Here is a 22,067-nt window from a genome sequence, read left to right on the forward strand (position 1 = left end):
GATCCAAAGAAAAACAAGTGGAGAAGGAAGGAAGTCGAAAGAACAAGCGCAGGAATCACAGAAATTGTGTAATCGAGAACTTCTCGATGATATCGAAGATACCGTTCGATGACATCGAATTTATGAAGGAAAATCAAGTTGGTTGTTGGACATATTGGGTGTTTTTCTTGATCAATCGAAGACATGTTTGATAATTCGAAGAAAGGTTCTCGATGACATCGAAGATTGCTCGATGGCATCGAATTTATTGTAAGACCCGTATCCTAGACCGTACCGTTCCGTAGACTCCCGTGGTCCTCTCTGTCGAATTTCAGTGACCTGCAATTTGTAATCGGTGTTTGTGCATGACCCTGAGTCACACTTTGTCAACCCGAGTCGACTCGACCGGAGACTTGTACTCTTACGACCGCGCTGTCGTCGCGGCTCTAACGCTGCGGCTCGCATGCTGATACGATACCTAGAATAGGAGTTGTGGGCCTGTGCATATTTCAAAAAAATACCGCGCATTTACAAAACCCAAGAGAATCTATCAAATCACTTACATCAATCAAGTCAAGTACATCCCATCACAACCTATCACTCACTCATACCTCTCTCTTCACCAAGTCAAAGCAACCCATGCTTAGCCCATTCATCTTGTTCCAAAAGTCAATGAGACCCATGCTTCCCATGTCATACATACCACTCCTCTCTCTCATTTCTCACTCCATTCCATCCTACCAAAGAGAGGAATCATCCAAGCAATTACTAAGGAGAGGAGAAGCTAAGTGTGGCCCACTTCTTACCACCTAATCTCCCATCGTAGCCATCCAACCTTCATCTTCCATCGTCAAAGGGAAAACTTAGGAGCTTAGCATTCCAAGGAGCCAAGAAGGAGCAAAATCGGTAGGTATTCGTAGCTCTAGATCGCGATTTTGATTTAAGGCCCACTTATGATGGGTCCCACTTTGATGTATGTGTTATGATCTAAGAGGGGCCCATAGTGGTGGGGTCCCTCAACTACACCGTCTCTCTCTCTCTCTCTCTCTCTCTCTCTCTCTCTCCTTTTTTTGTGATGGAGTGTGGCCCACCTGATCCAGCCAGTGCAGATGAAGGGAAAACACAAATATCATTTTGATCCAACCCATGGTGGACCATCACGTGGGACCCACCTTGATGGTGTGCCCCATCTAGGGTCATCCGTCCACTAGACGTCCAACGTCCCTGGATGAAGGGAAAACACAAGTATCACCTTAATCCAAAGCTGAAGTGGGCCACATGTGTGGACCCACCTTGACGATGTGTTGGTCCACACCGTCTATTGAAGCCAGGACGGATCCCACACAGCAAAAATGCTGCTGGCTTGACGTCAGAAGACTTGTAGGCCACCATGATGCACGTGTTTCTACCAATCGTCCATCTATTATGGACGTGGGACCACCCCACACGTGTGGCACGTGTGGGGGTGGGACCCACCTTGATGTACATATTCTATATCCTACTGTTCGGCTGATGGGAGACGTCACTAAATTCTGTGGTCCCATTGTGAGGTACGGTTATATCCAGACCGTCCGTCCATATCCCATGGATGTGGGCCCACCCCACACGCGTGGCACGTGTGGGGGTGGGACCACATCCATGGGATATGGACGGACGGTCTGGATATAACCGTACCTCACAATGGGACCATAGAACTTAGTGAGGTACGGTTATTTTATATCCACACCGTCCATCTGGACGGTACTTATGAAGCCGACCATGATGTATGTGCTTCATGTCGAGCACATCCGAGCCATCCATGCATTTTACTAGACTAGTGGGCCACACGTGTTGTAAGACCCTAACCCAAGTATGCACACCATTTCTTTAGGTCAGGCGGTCCTACCAGTCGAATCCCGGTGACCCGCGACCTTCGGGTAGTGTTTGCGGTCATTCTTGAGTTCGGTCAAGTTGACCCGACTCGGATCGACCTGAAACCTATGCCATCTTGTCCGCATTGTCACTGCAGTTCCAACGCTTCATCTCGTACATCCATTCAACTTGTAGATCATAAGATGTAGGTGCACATCATTTTGAGCCTTTGATCATGTTTATGAGATTCACCTAGTGGGTGTACATGTTTTCCCATGAGGCCCACCCTAGTGCACCTTCTCTCATAAAGGCTACCCCACCTAGCCTACCTAGAGCCTAGCAACTCATGATGAGTTTTCGTTCCCAAAAACCCATCATTGCTTCTCTAAACAAGAAAATCCATCAATGCTTTTTTCTTCCCAAAACCTTACATGCAATCATAACTCCCCTACAACAACTTCTCTCTCTCCATTCTCTTTCATTTTCTCTTCTTTCTTTCCTTGCTAGCCTTGGACGTCCAACCCATCTTCCCTCCATTCCAGCCCCTTTTCTTCCTTATTTCCCCTCCATCTCACCATTACAATCCCATCTTGGCCATAGATTCATGACCCTTGAAGCTTGAGGTACATGGTGATGGTAGAAGCTTGAAGATCCAAGAGGTGGGTGTTCTCCTAGAATAGAAATTTTGATTTCCTTGCTTAGATCTTCTTCTTTCTTTCATGAGAGAGGTGTAGGACCCACCAACCAATGGTGGAGATCCTACATAATCCCATGGGTGTGGCCAACGGCCCACCATGTGCATACATGATCCATGCATGAGGCCATTCTCTATGGGTCTCATCATGGTAGTTTTCTTAATATCATGGCATGATTGGGTCATCTAGACCCTAGATCCTTGGTGGGGGTGGAATCCCTACCTTAGATTTTGATTCTAGACCCATGCATGTTTAAGATCCAAGATGTACTTGCTAATGTATGCATGATGTATGGCTGTGATTGATTTTGAAGGGTTCATAGTGGCGGAGCCCTTCTTATGGCCAGATCATCTCTCTCTCTCTCTCTCTCTCTCTCTCTCTCTCCCTCCCTCTCTCTCTCTCTCCGCTATTTATTTCCTGATAAGTGTTGCCCATTTGGTGGGCCTGGGATGTCTAGAAATTTCAGCAAGGTGGGACGCCCAGGTTGTCCATTTCCTGGACATGGGTGTCCTACTTGCTGCCTATTTGTTGCATGCAAGGTATTGTGGTTTGGGATTTTGGTCTGGACATTTGTGAGGCCCATTAAATATGGCCACACCATGTCCTATTTGATGTATTTCTCCTTATCATGGACTGGTATGTCTAGCTACATATTGTTATCCAGAAAATTTTGGATTGTTTCATGGAATGATGTTGCTGATCTTTGGCATGGAGTTTACCCATGTTTGTAGCCTCTTTTCTCCTTGATGTGGGGTCTCCCTTAGAGGAGTGGACCCCACCTTGAAGTACGTTAAACCCTATCTTCATTTGCCCTCGATAATGCACGCAAAGGAGTAGGCCCACAGGGGTGGACGGTCCAATTTTCTGGACCGTCCAACCATGCTATATGAAGGAAAAACACTTTTATCAGCTTGATTTTTGGAGTGGTGGGCCAATTTTGTGGACCACACCTTGCTTGACTTTTAGGGGTGGTCATTGGCCACCTATTTCCCTCTTTGGATGGGCCTAGGCCCACTCTAATGGGTGTACATTGGTGTGGACAGCAACATTTTTTGCAGCAGATTTTTATTCCAACCTTACAGTCCATGTTTTGATTGCATGATTACTTGAGTTTATGGCCTCCCATTTGGCCCATCTTGTGGCCCATCATGTAAGGACCCATCTCATGTGTGTGTGGGCCACCTTTTCCACCCAAAATTTGGGGTGTTTTGCAACTGGACAAGCAGCCCACAGCTGGATGTTCCAGTCGGGCTGACGTCTAGCCATGGGCTGGCCGTCCACCCCATTTGGCCCACCTTGATGTAGTATTTTATCTAGCCATTCCACCATATGTGTGGTCCACTTGGCCCACCCCCTGGTGGGGTGTCCAAAAGTGGTGCCCACCATGGTGTTTATTAGGGGCAGCTATCCAGGCCCCCATGGGACCACCCAACCTTGGGACGCCCAGCCTTATTGGGTTGTTGCTGGACTTGCAGTCCAGCATCTGACCTACTTGATATATGTGTTGTGTTCTCTCCCTTCATCTGGTGGGGCCCACTGTGACATGTGTGGGTCAACAGGGGTCAAGTATTTTATGTAAATTAATTAATTGCTGGACTCTAGCAGGCCCAGGAAGTGGGTGGGTTGGAATTCCAGCAAGGGGCCCAAAGTTATTGCCCATAGTTGTTTGTTTTGGGGCTGTATGGCCCACCAAATTTGAGGGTGTTTTGTACACACATCTTGCCTTATTCCTGAGGTATTTTTAGGCTTAATTAGTGCCTTTTGAGGCCCACTTTTGGGTGGATTATGAGGGCCATAGTAGGCCAGTTTTTTGGGCCATCTAGCGAGCCCATAGCATTAGACGTCCACCCTTGGCCCAATATTTTTGGTAGGCTGATTGTTCCTTGTGTGGGCTTTGTGAGCTGATGTTGTGTGTGTAGTTGATCCCTTGATGCCCCTCTATTGTAACCAGTTTTGGGCTGATGTCATGAGGCCCACTTTGACTCTTATTGGATATGCCTTGGCCATTGTTTTGGGTATATGGGCTGCCCATTTGTTATTATGATGCATGGGCTGAGGGCCATTGTTTTGGGCCATGTCTTCCCCTTTGGGCCCATGAGTATTGCATGTAGCCCTTGGGCCATTTCCTAGAGGCGCATCATGTGGTATTAGAGATATATATAAGGCTGCCCACTTCTTTTTTTTATGGTTGCATCTGGGCCATGAGCCTAACCTTGCCTAGTTTCCTTGTTGGGTCACTTTCTTGGGGACAATGGTGGTTAAATGTCCACATCGTGTACCCCTAGGCCCCCTTGTTAGGCCTACTCTCATCTATTGGTGGTTAAATGTCCACCTTGGATCTTTATTTAGGCCCATTCTTCTCCTCATGCTATATTACCTTTATTACTTGATCCCCATGTGCACCATGTGTTTAGACCCAACTTCGTCATAGTGTGTACATTGTCGTTGCATGTTGTACTTGGACATTCTCATTCCCATGTGCATCATATGCATGCTTGGCTTGGGAGTGATTGAGCATGGTCGGTGCTGTTGGGCAGACTATTATGGGACTTCCTAATTGATGGAGTAACGCTCATGAGCTCACTGTAGGCGTAGAGCTGATGCGTAGTTGATTGTTATGATTCATGCATTCCGTATTGCATGACATGGTTATTATTGCCCTAGTATCATCAGGGTTGTTGCTTCCATATAGATATTGTGGATGGCTGTGTGTGGACACCGGAAATGATACTTGTGCATTGGGGCGCATAGGCTGTCCGTGGGTGAAAGCCCCTAAACTTCCACAGTACTAAGGAGATGCCTCAATGACAAGATCGAGTGGAAAACATGAGCGCACGAGGGCCTTATACCATTGGGCCGCGACTTCCACTGTTGCGAGGTCGGTTGAGATGGGGTTTGGCCTTACCTGCCTGAGTGAGGGGGACATAACTAGGTTGAGTTTGACCAGCTCGTGAAATGGGTCCGCTATCGTCGAACCTTACTGGTGATTGGCTATCCACAGGTGGGTAGTGAGGTCTCTTACACTCGTTTAACTATGCGAGTCTCGCAGAGCGGCAGTCATCCAGTAGTGTACTTGACCCCGGTGGATTCCTTATGATGAAACTATACTTGATATGTGGATTGGATATGAGGATTGACATTACTTCGCATTGCATTTGCATCAACTGTATAAGCCTTATATTACATCACCTTGGTATGGCACCTAGTACTCATGTATTGCATTGCATAGCCTTGGTACGGCTTACTGCATTCATAACTTTGCCTCGGCATGGCTGGAGGAGTTGATATTTCTCATTGGCACCTTCTGCATTCTCCTTATTCTTCTAAACATCATTGTCACACACTTACACCGTCCTCTAAGCTTTCTATAAGCTTATGCACGATTGATGCATGTAGGTGATTCTAGGTCGGCGCCGTAACGGCGGGGCATTGGATTGGAGCGTGCTGAGGACCCGTTGTAGACTTTTCTCTTTCTTATCTTATGTATGTCATTTTGAACCTTATGTGCCTGTAAAAGCTTAAATTTCTAGTGGATTTTGCAATGCGTTCCTATGGTTACTTTCTGAGATTTACTTGCTATGATCTTTGGTATGCTCGATTGAATCGGATTTATGATATAAAAATCCTCCTTGTAATATCCCAGGATCGGAACTTGTCTCAGGAGCCAAGAATGGGGTACTAAGGAGGCTGTTACGGACAGAACATGGTATCTGGTTCCTTGTGAGTCCGGTCACTGAGTTTGGGGCGTGACAAGAGTTAGTATCAGAGCATAACAAGTAATCTCGGAATGACTTGGGATAACATTATATATCTGCTGCGAGCTTAGGACAAGTAGTGTCCCGAGGGTGTTCCTTTCATTCCATTGACCCTGTTAGATTCTGATCCCTATGTGTCTATCGTCATTGTTGTTGTGTAGACGATGCTGCTTAGAGGTGGCGCTAGTGGTTGTAGTGCCCGTGATCGAGGCACGAGAGGTAGAGATACCCATGATACCCAGTCGACCCGACCACATCTTGCTCCACCCATCGTGGACCCTAGTCCCGATCCTACACCTGAGGTTGTGATTTTGCCCCCTGTGGCACCTATTCCCCCGCCTGAGCCTGCTGTTCCAGTTTCTGAGGCTCCAGCTCCTTCTACCACTCCTATGCCTCCACCTGAGGCTAGTGCCGACCCTGTTCATCCTGCAGTTTCGGTTGGGGTTGAGCATTTTTAGCAGATGATGCAGGCTATCACCATTGTCCTTCAGACCCGTCAGCCTGCCGCCAAGGTTCCTGTACAGTCTGACTTGTCGTGTGCGAGCGCGATATTTTGTGAGTTCCGGCAGCATGATCCCCCGAGGTTCAGGGGTGAGCCTGAACCTTCTGCCGCCGAGTTGTGGCGTACTGAGGTCGAGAGGATATTCGACATTATGCAGTGTCTGATTGATCAGAGAGTCTCATTAGCTACTTTCCTTCTGCAGGGCGAGGCCTGTCATTGGTGGTCATTAGTGTCAAGGATGGCTGGACCTCAGTTTGTTTGGACTTGGGAGGAATTTGTGGTCCATTTTGACCAGAAGTTCTTTCCCGAGCATGTTAAGGAGCAAAGGGCGATTGAGTTTGAGACCCTAGTTCAGGGTGATATGATGGTGTCCCAGTATGAGGCCTGTTTTGTAGTGCTTTCTTGATTCGCCCCCTACCTTATCGATGACGAGAAGCGGAGGGCTCGCCATTTTGTGAGCGGCTTGCGTCTCGCTCTTCATAGCCGTGTGGTGGGACATTACTTGACGATGTTTGATCAGGTCATTCATAGAGCATGGTTTATGAGGAGGACTGGGCCTTGTCCTAGAGGACCATAGATTAGAGTTCTAGCGGAAACTGGAAGAGAAAGGCACCTTCTGGTAGTTCCCATCAGCACCAGCATTAGAGGCATAAAGGCCGTTCTAGGTTCAAGCAATCTGCAGCATCATCATCAGCACAGCCAGCCACTCCTTCCTTCGGGCCATTTTTCAGTGTTTTTTATGGATGTGGGCAGATAGGGCATTGTAGGCGTGAGTGTCCTCGTCCCTTACAGCATCAGAGGCTATTGCAGTTGCCTCCTCCCCATCCTCTCAGTAGCAGCAGCATCAGCAGTGGGTGCAGCATCATGCTCCCACTCCTAGGCCTCCTCTTCAGCAGTAGAGGCAGCCAGGAAGGCCTCCATAGTGGCCACAATAACAGAAGAGGTAGCAGCAGAGGGGATCAGTACCTCCCTCACAGTCCTTGGGTCAAGTATATATTGCCGAACACTAGGCGTAGAGTTAGGATCCACAGACTTTAGGCTTGTTACCTTTGCCAACTCAGGGCAGATTCTACTCCGCACAGCAGGCGCAGGGCCAGGACTAGCGGTCTTCTACCGGTGGAGTTGTCGAGGGTATTATCCTTGTTTCTATTTGTGTTGCTCATGTTCTGTTTGATTCTGGCGCTTCCCATTCCTTCGTGGCTGAGGAGTTCTGCCGATCGACCGGTATTCCGTTGGAGTCCACGTCTGAGGTTTAAGCCATTTGACTCCCTTGAGGAAGTCCGTTATTTTGAGCTGTCGTTGCCCTTCTTGCCCGATTTTGGTTGGTGATATGTTCTTGCCCACCAATTTGTTAGTGTTGCCACTGGTGGAGTTCAATGTTATCCTGGGTATGAACTGGCTTGCTGAGTACCATACTATCTTGGACTGTGCCGTGAGGACAATCACGTTTCATATTCCTGGCTTGCCAGTGTTCCAGTTCGTTACCGAGCCCAGAGGGGAGCCGTTGTTCAGTTTATTGGCCTGTATTGTTAAGGAGTTCATGGCAGGGTGTATTGAGCAGCTGTCAGTAGTTGGTGATTACCCGGATGTGTTCTAAGAGATCTCAGGTTTGTCGCTGCATCAGCAGATTGAGTTCTAGATTGATTTGGTGCCTGGTACCATGCCTATATCGAAGGCCCCCTACCGGATGACACCGATGGAGTTGCGGGAACTGTAGGAGCAATTGGATGAGCTCCGAGAGTTAGGTTGTATTCATCCTAGCAGTTCACCGTGGGGAGCCTCGATATCGTTTGTGAAGAAGAAGGATGACTCGTTGAGGCTCTATGTGGATTACCACGAGCTTAACAGGGTCACTATCAAGAAACGATACTTGCTTCCTTGTATTGATGATTTGTTTGACTACCTGCAGGGTGCCCAGTTCTTTTCCAAGATAGACTTGCGCTCCGATTACCATTAGATTCGGGTCCAAGAGGAGGACATTCCGAAGACAGCATTCCGGACGTGCTATGGTCACTTTGATTTTCTGTTCATGTCGTTCGGACTGACCAATGGGCCCACTGTGTTCATGCAGCTGATAAACAAGGTCTTCCGGCCCTTCCTCGATCAGTTCGTGGTTGTGTTTATTAATGATATTCTAGTTTATTCGAGGACCCGGGAGGACCATGTGATGCATTTGCAGATTGTGCTTAAGACACTCCATGCCTGCCAACTGTATGCGAAGTTGGAGAAGTATGAGTTCTCGCAGTAGGAGGTGAAGTTCCTCGATCACGTGGTGATGAGGGAGGGTGTCGCTGTGGACCCTTCTAAGGTTGATACAGTGCGTCAGTGGGGCCAACCCACGAACGCGTCCGAGATTCATAGCTTCCTTGGTCTGGTAAGATACTATCGACGATTTATCGAGGGTTTCTCCCTTATTACAGCACTGCTGACCCAGTTGACGTGAAAGGGTGCTGAGTTTGTCTAGAGTGATGCATGCAAGGAGGCATTTATGTAGTTGAAGGACTGCCTCACGTCCGCTCCTGTCCTCACTCTTCTTGATGGGAGTGATGGTTTTATTGTGTTTACCAATGCCTCTAGAGTTGGCTTGGGTGCTGTTCTGATGTAGCATGGGAAGCCTGTGGTGTATGCCTCGCCTAACTCAAGGTCCACGAGCTGAACTACCCCACCCATGATCTGGAGCTAGCAATAGTTGTCTTCGCACTGAAGGTGTGGAGGTATTATCTTTATGGGGTTAGGTTTGAGCTCTTATCGGACCACAAGAGCTTGGAGTATTTGTTTTCGTAGTCCGAGTTGAACATGCGACAGAGGCAATGGATGGAATTGTTGAAGGATTATGACTTCGATCTTCAGTACCACTCGGGTAAGGCGAACGTGGTGGCGGATGCGTTCAGTCGTCAGCCACGAGGCTTGGTGACATGGATGATGGTTCGAGAGTGGCAGATGCTTAAGGATATTTTAGAGTTTGACTTTGAATTCGGTCTGTAGTCTTTCATGGTTCAACTTTCGAGCTAGTCGATTCAACCCTCTTTGGTTGCTAGGGTGATCGAGGCTCAGTAGATGGACGAGTTACTTCAGGAGTACCGAGTAGAGGCAGCATCCGTGGAGCAGTCAGACTGACAGATTGGTTCCGACTGTGGATTAAGCTTCAGAGGCTGATTGTGTGTCCCGGACGTGCCAGAGTTGCGTCATGATCTGATTACCGAGGCACACGAAGATGTATAGAGATATGAGGAGGCAATATTTTTGTTTAAGGATGAAAGGCCAGATTCTAGCTTCGTGGCTGAGTGTGACACTTGCCAGCATGTCAAGGCTGATCACCAAAGACCCCCTGGTCCCTTGCAGCCGTTGAGCATCCCAGTTTGGAAGTGGGAGCATGTGTCAACGGATTTCATTGCAGGTTTGCCGAGGACTCATCGCGGTCACGTTATTATTTGGGTTGTCGTTAATCGTCTGACAAAGTCGGCTAATTTCATTATGATACGTGCTTCCTAGACTATGGACCAGCTTGCGAAGGTATTCATCGAGGAGATAGTGAGACTGCACGATATTCCGGTTTCGGTCGTATTTGATCGAGACCCCATATTTATGTCTCAGTTTTGGAGGAGTTTCCAACAGGCAATGGGGACCACTTTGCATCTCAGCACCACTTATCATCTGCATACAGATGGGTAGATCAAAAGGGTCAACCAGATCCTTGAGGATATGCTCAGAGCCTATGTGATTGATTTCACGGGTAGTTGGGACAAGCATTTGCGCCTTGCCGAGTTTGCATATAAGAATAGTTATTAGGCGATTATTGGTATGGCTCCTTTGTAGGCACTATATGGTAGACTATGTAGATCTTCTAGCTATTGGACCGAGGTTGGAGAGCGTCGTCCCCTAGGTCCCGAGCTTGTGCAGCAGACGTCAGAGGTTGTGGATATTATCAGGCAGAGGATGCGTACAGCTCAGAGCCGGCAGAAGAGTTTTGCTGATCGTCGGCGTCGACCCCTCGATTTTACAGTTGGGGACATGGTATATCTCAAGGTCTTGCCTATGAAGGGCATGGTTCAATTTAAAGTAAAGGGCAAGCTTACCTCGAGATTTATTAGACCTTTCGAGATTACCGAGCAGGTGGGCGCTGTGGCCTACAGGCTTGCCTTACCTTCAGAGTTGTTCGGGATCCACGATGTGTTCCATGTATCTATGCTGTGGAAGTGTGGGTCGAACATTATTCCAGTGATTGATTGACAGACCCTTGAGGTCCATGAGGGTGCTTCCTACATCGAGCAGCCGATTCGTATTCTGTATCGGAAGGAGCAGCTTCTCAAGACCAAGGTCATTCCCTTGGTGAAGGTGCAGTGGGGTCATCATTCGGAGGTTGAGGCGTCTTGGGAATGCGAGGCCGAGATTAGAGAGCGTTATTCCCATTTATTTTATGCTTGTTTGACTATATGATTGTATGCATTGCCTTCTCTATTGATGATTGCTATATATGATGATGATGTTTTTGCATTTTCATTCTGTCCTAGATTTGGTAAATTTCGAGGACGAAATTTCTTTGTTGGTGGGGAGAGCTGTAAAACCCTAACCCAAGTATGCACACCATTTCTTTAGGTCACATGGTCCTACCAGTCGAATCCCGGTGACCCACGACCTTCGGGTAGTGTTTGCGGTCATCCTTGAGTTCGGTCAGGTTGACCCGACTCAGATCGACCCGAAACCTATGCCATCTTGTTCGCATTGTCGCCACGATTCCAACGCTTCGTCTCGTGCATCCATTTAGCTTGTAGATCATAAGATGTAGGTGCGCATCATTTTGAGCCTTTGATCATGTTTATGAGATTCACCTAGTGGGTGTACACGTTTTCCAATGAGGCCCACCCTAGTGCACCTTCTTACATAAAGGCTACCCCACCTAGCCTACCTAGAGCCTAACAATTCATGATGAGTTTTCTTCCCCAAAAACCCATCATTGCTTCTCTAAACAAGAAAATCCATTATTTTTTTTTCTTCCCAAAACCTTACATGCAATCATAACTCCCCTACAACAACTTCTCTCTCTCCCTTCTCTTTCATTTTCTCTTCTTTCTTTCCTTACTAGCCTTGGACGTCCAACCCATCTTCCCTCCATTCCAGCCCCTTTTCTTCCTTATTTCCCCTCCATCTCACCATTACAATCCCATCTTGGCCATAGATTCATGACCCTTGAAGCTTGAGGTACATGGTGATGGTAGAAGCTTGAAGATCTAAGAGGTGGGTGTTCTCCTAGAATAGAAATTTTGATTTCCTTGCTTAGATCATCTTCTTTCTTTCATGAGGGAGGTGTAGGACCCACCAATCAATGGTGAAGATCCTACATATTCCCATGGGTGTGGCCAACGGCCCACCATGTGCATGCATGATCCATGCATGGGGCCATTCTCTATGGGCCCCATCATGGTAGTTTTCTTGATATCATGGCATGATTGGGTCATGTAGACCCTAGATCCCTGGTGGGGGTGGCATCCCCACCTTAGATTTTGATTCTAAACCCATGCATGTTTAAGATCCAAGATGTACTTGTTAATGTATGCATGATGTATGGTTGTGATTGATTTTGAAGGGCTCAGAGTGGCGGAGCCCTTCTTATGGCTGGATCATGTATCTCTCTCTCTCTCTCCTATTTATTTCCTAATGAGTGTGGCCCATTTGGTGGGCCTGGGACGTGCAAAAATTTCAGTAAGGTGGGACGCCCATGCTGTCCATTTCTTGGACATGGGTGTCCTACTTGCTGCCTATTTGTTGCATGCAAGGTATTGTGGCCTGGGATTTTGGTTTGGACATTTGTGGGGCCCACTAAAGATGGCCACACCACGTCCTATTTGATGTATTTGTACGTGCTATGGTTTTTTGCTCCTTTGATTGTCAAATTTTGTAGTGCCAAAACCACATCTGTGTCTCGTGTAGCACATTGTTATATCTGTTCAAGGCAATTCATCACATGTACAAGGATAATGCTTCAAGTCAAGAACAAAGATCTACTTCAAGAAATGCACGTTCGAGTACATTGTTCACTCCTTTAAACTTCAAAGTTCAATGTTTTAAAGTGACATCGAAAGACAGGTCCAACTATTCATACTCAAGACTTAAGGTGAAGTACAACTCGTCTACTTCAATTTCAAACTTCAGTAGTCTCAAGTTCAAGCTTCATCCTATGACAAGGTATCAAGCTACGTAAACTTCAAAGAGTGACTATCAACTGAAGAAAAAGAAGACTCAATGTTCATGCTTCACTAATAAGGTTTGGATGACCTTAGATTGACCTTAGGGTAGGTCATTTTGAATATATAATTTAACTGCTCATTTTATAAGTGAATTGACTGTTCTTTGACTAGTCCTAACACTGGCTTGACCAGTCCAAGAAATTCCACGACTAGTCCTAAGTTTGTTGAAAATTTTTGAAATTTTTTGTTAAGCCACGACCAGTCTTGGAGATTGCTTGACTGGTTGTGAGAATAGTACACGACTCGTTCACGACCAGTCCTACCGCTACTACTCAAAGTCTAGTAACTATTCCAGGGTCCACACGACCAGTTGTGGACAGGTCACGACGAGTCGTGGAGGTCCCTCGACCAGTCGTGGATGGCCTAGGACCAGTCGTGGAACAACTTTATTCGATCGCGCTCAAAATTTCAAAAATTAGTTGCTCCTACGGCCAGTCGTGGTGTCCACAGGACCAGTCGTGAACGTGTATTCTTCACCTATAAATAGACGATGAATTTCAGACTATTTCATTCAATTCAAGTATAATCAAGACATCACTCTAAGAGATAAGTTTGTAAACTTCTTAAGATATATTGTGCGTATTTAATATTCTCTTTTATTAGCTTTTTATATTTGATTTTGTATTCGGCATTCCAATCTGATTTGAAAGAGGGATTGAAGTATTCCCGCTTCTTGGAATCAAAATCAAATTGAGCTAGCCCAGCTTGATTTAATTAAAATCAATTTAGAACTTAGAACCATTTCATAAGTGAGTTTGGACATTGAACTTCAACGTTGAACTTCTACTCCGACTTGGTTCTTCTGGGCTGCATCTAAAGGAGAATATCCAGGTATTTTACAGTTTTGGTTTTTGAGATTGTGCCAGAAAAATCTCTGTTTTTGGTTTGTCTGAAGTGATCCAGAAAACTCAGAGTGTGGGGTTTTTGAATTGTGTAAGTCCACTTGAAAGACACAATTGTGAGGGTTTTAGGTGAACCTGAAAAAACCTATTTTCATAGTGAATGCTAATATCCACTGTGTAAGGATATTAGGAGTGGAGTAGCTGTGTGGCTATTGTTTAATAGTTAGTGTACACATAGGAGAACCACTATAATTCTTTGTGTTTTGTAGATGTGTGGTTTATTTTCTATATCTTTTATCATTTAAGATTGTAGGATGTATTTGTGGATGTGAATATTGTAATCTTTACATTTTAGCATTGTGGGGAATGTTGTAATAGCTTAGATTTCATTTCTTGCTATTTCCTTTTTATTCCTATTCAGTTTGAGTTTTTGATACTCAAATCGTTCTAGTACGGTTGTCCTGCCATAAACCCTTGGTTTTTATGGTGTGAGGTTGTCCTTAGAACAACATTTGTATCAACCTCTCAATACTAGAATTTTGAGATTGTTGCTTCCTTTGATTATCTGCAATTCTTTAGGCCATTTTATTGCTTAATTCTGTTGTTATTTTTTAATTTGGCATAGTCCTATTCGCCCCTTCCCCCTTTTAGGACATATAGCTCGGCCTTTTTAAGTGGTATCAGAGCCTTATAGCTTGGTTTAAATTGTTATTTCTTTAAGATTAATTTCCTGAGCTAATCGTTCTAAGCTTTGTAAGATGTCAAATTTTGATAGCCTTTCAGTCACTAGGCCTCCACCATTTGATGGCTCCAATTATGCCTATTGGAAAGCCAGGATGAGAATTTTCTTAAAATCCATGGATGAGAGCGTGTGTCAAGCTACAGTGACTGAATGGACCCCTCCTACCACTGAAGTAACTGACATCGATGGATCCAAATCTATGAGAGTAACACCTTATTTTTCTTGGACCACTCTTCAAAAAAGTGAGAGTAGTGCCGATGCAAATGCACTAAATGCAATCACTTGTGTACTATGACCAGATGAATTTAAAAGAATTATATCCTGTGATTCTGCAAAGCAAGTCTGGAATATTTTAGAAATGACACGCGATAGAACATCAATTGTCAAGAAATCTAAAGTCTAAATCCTCACAACCAAATTTGAGGAAATATGTATGGAAGAAAATGAAATGTTCATGGACTTCTATATAAGATTAAATGACATTGTGAACTCTATATGGGGTCTTAGTGATAAAATCCCAGAAAGTAAAGTCTATACAAAGATACTACGCTCACTTCCTGAATGGTTCAATTCTAAGGTAACTGCGATACAGGAACTTCGTGATATGGATAATATAAGGGTAGAAGAATTAGTTGGTTCTTTACAGACTTATGAGTTATCTTTTAAAGCTCCTAAAGGTAAATCTATTGCCTTTAAATCTTCTAAAAATGTTTCTCAAGAAAATAGTTGTAATTCTGATTTGGAAAATTCCAAAGATGATATGGCCCTTTTAGCTAAAAAGTTTTACAAAAATTTCAAAAGTGAAAAGAGGTTGATTTTCAAAAATCAAATGAGAAGAAAAGATTCAATTCTAAAACTTGGAAATCTTTAAAAGATAGTCAATGTTACAACTACCATGAATATGGGCATTTAACAAACAAGTGTCCTAGAAAGGACAAACTTAAAAGGAAATGTATGTTGGCTACTTGGGATGAATCTTCTGGCTCTAAAGCCTCTTCTGAATCAGAAGATTCTGAAACCGAGTCGGGCAGTGAAGTTAAAGCCCTTATGACTCTAGTCAAGTTCACTTTTTCAGATCATGATGATTCAACTAGTGAAGAAAATCTAAATAGGATCATGAAAATGAAGATGATCTTCAAGATGCTTATAATGCCCTTTACAAGGAAAGTTGTAAAATTGTTGTTAAACTAAAACTTCAAAAAGAAAAGTTTTTAAAGCTTAAAGAAAATTTTGATTCTCTTGTTTTAGAAAATTCCCACATTTCAGATTGTTTTGAAAAAACTAAATGTGATATAGATTTCAAAACTTTCCTGATTGAAAATCTAAAATTTGAAAATGAAAAACTAAAACTTGAAGTCTCTTCACTTTTGAGTTTAAAGGATACATGGAGGTATGCCCAAGGTGATCCTAAGCTAGAAAAACTATTATCCGGATCCAGAAAATGTGGTAATCGATCCGGATTAGGCTACGACAAAAATATTCCTCCCAAACATAAGAATTCTCCTCCTAAATTTGTTAGAGGAGAGTCTTCAAACTCAAAAGGGAAAAGACTGAATCAAAACTATCCTAAATAGGCTAAGACTTTTTAATCTTTAAAACCTACATACAACCATATCAACTATAAAAATCAGAACCAAAATCCTTTAGCTGAGAAAATAGTTGATTTACTTAAGGAGCAAATCTAACTCAGTAGGTCATTCTTACAACAACTAAAAATATAAGAAGACCAACTATACTCCTAAACCCAAAGCAGTTATGAAATGGGTTCCTAAGGTTACTTGCTTAGTTGCCCACATAGTTTTCAAAGCATCAAGCCATTTAAAGTGGTACCTAGACAGTGGATGCTCCAGGCACATGACTGGTGACAAAGGTCTGTTCACCACTCTTAAAGACATGACTGATGGTTCAGTCACTTTTGGTGATGGTAGTAACTGTAGGATTATTGTCAAGGTACGATTCAACTTTCTAACCTCCTTTTAATTGAGAATGTCTTATATGTAGAAGGTTTAAAACATAACTTATTAAGCATTTCTCAAATATGCGATAAAAATCATAGCATAAAATTTTTTAACCTAAGGTGTGGAATTTTAAATAAAAATGGTTCTGTAATATTAACTGGTCCCAGAACTTCTGAAAATTGCTATATTGTTAGTGACTCTAGCTCATCTAATTTATCGTGTTACATGGTCCATACCGATGAGACTGAATTATGGCATAAAAACCTTGGACATATACACTACCAAAATTTGTATAGATTGTATAAAAGAGAACTGATAAGAGGTCTACCTAAATTACAGAAAGTAGAAAAAATATGTGGTGATTGCCAGATTGGCAAGCAAACTAGGAGTACTCACAAAAAGGTGGACTCCAATGCCACATCTAAACCGCTCGAACTTCTCCACGTGAATCTTATGGGACTAACTAGGACAGAGAGTCGAGGTGGCAAAAAATACATACTGGCAATCGTGGATGATTTTACCAGATTCACTTGGGTAGCCTTCTTAAGGGATAGATCAGAAACCCTTAATGAAATAAAAAGGATTCTTAAACGGATTCAAGCGGAAAAATGTTCTCAAGTCAGTAAGATCCGTAGTGATCATGGATCAGAATTTGAGAATAGCAGTTTTGAGAAATTCTGTAGTGATCAGGGAATATCACATGAATTCTCTGCGCCCAAAATACTACAACAAAATGGAATTGTTGAAAGAAAAAATAGAGTGCTTCAAGAAATGACAAATGTAATGTTGAATAGTATGAAGCTCCCTAGAAATCTTTGGGCTGAAGCTGTAAATATTGCCTGCTATATAATTAATCGGGTTTATACAAGTAAGTCAAATAATAAAATGACTTTTGAAATGTGGTTTGATAAAAAGCCTACTGTCAAATACTTTCGAGTTTTTGGCAGTAAGTGTTATATTTTACGTGATCGTGAAAATCTGGGTAAGTTTGACACCAAAAGTGATGAAGGGATCTTTTTAGGATATGCTTTGAATAGTCGAGCATATTGAGTACTGAATAAGAGGACCGGTGTAATTTAAAAGTCCATCAATGTGGTCATTGACGATTACTTGAATACATCTGCCTCAAGTTCAGATAATGATGAGTTCATCTAATTAACAAATCAGATACTTCATCAAGTCAAAATAACTCTGAATTAAGGACTGTTAAAGATCATCCAACCACTCAGATTCTTAGAAACCCTCTCACTGATGTGCGCACTTGTAGACAACTAGAAGATATATGTAATTACGTGTGCTTTACATCCCAGATCGAACCGGCTAATGTAAAAGAAGCTCTTACTGACGAAAACTGGATAGTAGTAATGCAAGAAGAGCTTAATCAATTTATTAGAAATGTTGTTTGGTATCTTGTTCCTAGACCTAAAAATAAACATATTATCAGAACTACGTGGATTTTCAAAAATAAGTCTAATGAACTTGGTAATATAATTCGAAACAAGGCTAGACTGGTTGTACAAGGGTACACTCAAATTGAAGGCATCGATTATGATGAAACCTTTGCCCTAGTAGCTTGTCTTGAATCAATCAGACTATTTATATCTATTGCATGTTTTAAAAAATTTAAAATTTATTAAATGGATGTAAAGAGTGCTTTCTTAAATGGTGATCTGCATGAAGAGGTGTATGTTGAACAACCAACTAGTTTTGAAGACCCTAAGAATGCTGATCATGTCTATCGCCTAAAAAAGGCTCTCTACGGATTGAAACAAGCTCCCAGGGCATGGTACGAAAAATTGACTAAGTTTTTACTAAGTCATAATTTTCTAATGGGAAGTGTTTATAAGACTCTTTTTGTTAAGAAAGATAATGATCATATCTTATTAGTGCAGATCTATGTTAATGATATTATATATGGATCTACTTGTACTAACATGACTGTTGAGTTTGCAGATCTCATGAAATCTAAATTCGAAATGAGCATGGTTGGGGAATTAAACTATTTCCTAGGGTTGTAAGTGAAACAACAACCTGATGGTATCTTTATTTCTCAAACCAAATATGCTCTGAACTTAGTTAAAAAGTTTAGATTTGAGAATGAGAAAATTTTTGATATTCCTATGAGTACAACATTAACACTCTCAAAGGACTCTACAGGTAAAAGTGTGGATCCTAAATTATATCGCATTATGATTGGCAGTTTACTTTATTTAACTGCAAGTTGACCTGATATTACATTTAGCATAGGGATTTGCGCTAGATATCAATCTGACCCTAAAGAGTCACATTTAATTGCTATTAAGCGGATTATGCGATATGTCGCAAGCTCAGCTAATCTGGGTCTTTATTATCCACATGATACTAGTGTTCAGTTGGCTGGTTACACAGATGTTGATTAGGCTGGTAACATTGATGATAGGAAATCAACCAGTGGTGGTTGTTTTTATATTGGAAACTGTTTAGTTTCTTGGTTTTGCAAGAAGCAAAGTTCCGTATCACTCTCAACTGCTGAGGCTGAATACATTACATCAAGTAATGCATCCACTCAGCTTGTATGGATGAAAAGAATGTTAAGCGATTACGGAATTGCACAGGATTTTATGGTTTTATATTGTGATAATTCCAGTGCAATTAATATATCTAAAAATCCAATCCAGCATTCGTGAACCAAGTACATTGACGTTAGATATCACTACATTCGTGAATTAGTAGAAGAAAAACTAATTTCTTTGGAATACATTCTGACTGAGACTCAACTTGCTCACATTTTCACTAAACCGCTCCACAAAAGTAGGTTTAATAAATTGAAATTTGATATTGGTATGTGCAATTTAAATTGATTATTCATGCATTTCTATATTATAGTGTATATATTTGTTAATTTATTTGTTTAAATTTCAAATTTATGTGAAAAATGCATATTTTTGGCCGTGCACGACCGGTCGAGGACGTACTCAACCAGTCGTGTAGCACGTCTGGTGCTTTTAATTTGGGGGAAAATCCCTTTTCTTCCTCATTTGCTCTTCCTCTCCAACGAGTCTAAGCTCGACCGGTCGTACCCAACTTCTTGATTCTTTAAGGTTAGTTCATTATTTTCATTTTTGTTGAAGATTCAAGTGCATATCACTCCATTTTCTTACTTGGAGTGGTTTATTTCTTGTTTCCTTGAAGTTTTTTGGGGTCTTCTTCTCCAAAATTTGTTCTAGAGAAACCTCACTCTATTTCTTTTAACTTCTTGATTTATTGTATTCCTAGTTGCAAATGGATGCTAGAGGTAGAAAGAAAACACTCGTGGTCCTTCAACATCCAGATCATCACCTATCACAAGGTACCACCTTCGGTCACCCGAAGATGATCCTCCTTATGTGCGGGATTTGATGTTGCGCAATGTAATAGTTGAGCGACCTATGCATGTTGAACATATTGCGCCTTTTGATCTCCTCCCTCTTCTCCAATCTGTAGGATGGGTTAACATTCTACATTGGGGTGGGCCGGCATACTGGTCTATTGCGCAGGCTTTGTTTGCTTGCATTTCTGATTTTTTAGCTAAAAATTTAACGTTTATAATAGCAACTAGAGAAGGTCCATTTGAAGTTGATCGACATTTGATTTCTAGCTTAATGTACATACCTGTCAATGATGAAGGTATTCCAATTAGCTCTCTAATTGATAAACCATCTGAATCAGAAAAATGTATGCTTACTAGAGCATTATGCAACATAGATGCGCAATGGAGTTAAAATGGGAATGCGCTTGCTTCAAAGTACTTGTTACCCAGATATTGGGTTCTTCATAGGATATTTATTTCAAATCTATATCCTTGTTCTGTGAACAAAATCAAACTCACCTCTTTTATGGTTCGGATTTTGCATTCCATAATCTCTGGTACAAATGTCTGTCTTCCTTCTTTAATCTGTCATTCCATCATACAATTCCATATCCATCCTGGACACAGTGATATCTCCTTCACATATCTTATGACTGTGTTAGCCACTCATATGTTAGTAGCTATGCCTGTTGGAGAGGCTCCTATTCATCACCTTATTTTCAACAACTCCAATATTAACAAAATGAATTTGAGGTTAGCTGATGGCTAAGTGGATGTGGGTGGTGGAGCTAAAGTATTGAATAAAAAAGAAGGGGATTTACCTCCAGATGATATAAACATGGATGATATCTTTAAAGAGATTGAATCAGATTTTGAAGCTGACCCTGACTATCAGCCTTCTGATTTTGCTGAGAGGTTGTATACTGTTGAGGAACAGGTGGCTTAGATTCGTGTAACCAAGGATTCTCAACTTGCTTATATGCGTAAATATATGAGGTGCATTAACAAGGGTTTACACCAACTTGATCCATCTATTCCTGCTCCCTCTTCTGGATCTGATTAAGTGTTTTCTCATATGGCCTGTAATAACTTTTATGATACTTTGCTTTCTTTCAGTTTGTAAGACTGACTTTGGATGAACTTGGTTCATGTTGGTTACTTATATGTGAACACTTTTGTTTATATCTTGCCTAGTTTGCTCCCTTATTCTTCTTTTGTTTATTTTCCTTTTCCATATCTTAGTTGCTTCCTTTGTCCTATTGTGAAAAAAAAGGGGGAGAATATTTTGTTATGCTTGCTTATGGATATGGATATGGATTGTGGGTAGTAGCATTTTATTTTTGATGTGTGCTACTCAGGGGGAGTAAGTAAGAAGGTGTTTTGAATATTTCATGATAAGTGTGTTCTGGTTATTGTAACTGGTGCATTATACTTTCTTGTGTATATATGATACATGATTCTTTATTAACCATGTAATGTTTTTCTTATTTTTAATGGAGTGTGTTTTGTTACAAATTTGACGAAGGGGGAGATTGTAAGTGCTATGGTTTCTTTTTCCTTTGATTGTCAAATTTTGTAGTACCAAAATCACAATCTATGTCTTGTGTAGCACATTGTTATATCTGTTCAAGATAATGCATCACATGTACAAGGACAATGCTTCAAGTCAAGAACAAAGATCTACTTCAAGAAATGCAAGTTCAAGTACATTCTTCACTCCTTTAAACTTCAAAGTTCAATGTTTTAAAGTGACATCAAAAGACAAGTCCAACTATTCATACTCAAGGTGAAGTACAACTCGTGTACTTCAATTTCAAGCTTCAATAGTCTCAAGTTCAAGCTTCATCCTATGACAAGATATCAAGCTACGTAAACTTCAAAGAGCGACTATCAACTGAAAAAAAAAAAGACTCAATATTCATGCTTCACTAACAAGGTTTGGATGACCTTAGATTGACCTTAGGGTAGGTCATTTTGATTACATAATTCAATTGTTCATTTTATAAGTGAATTGACTGTTCTTTAACTAGTCCTGGACTCTGTTCGACTAGTCCTAGCACTGGCTCGACCAGTCCAAGAAATTCCACGACTAGTCCTAGGTTTGTTGAAAATTTTTAAAATTTTTTGTTAAGTCATGACCAATCCTAGAGATTGCTCGACCGGTCGTGTG

This window comes from Magnolia sinica, chromosome 13 (assembly GCF_029962835.1).
Source record: "Magnolia sinica isolate HGM2019 chromosome 13, MsV1, whole genome shotgun sequence".
Taxonomy (NCBI): Eukaryota; Viridiplantae; Streptophyta; class Magnoliopsida; order Magnoliales; family Magnoliaceae; genus Magnolia; species Magnolia sinica.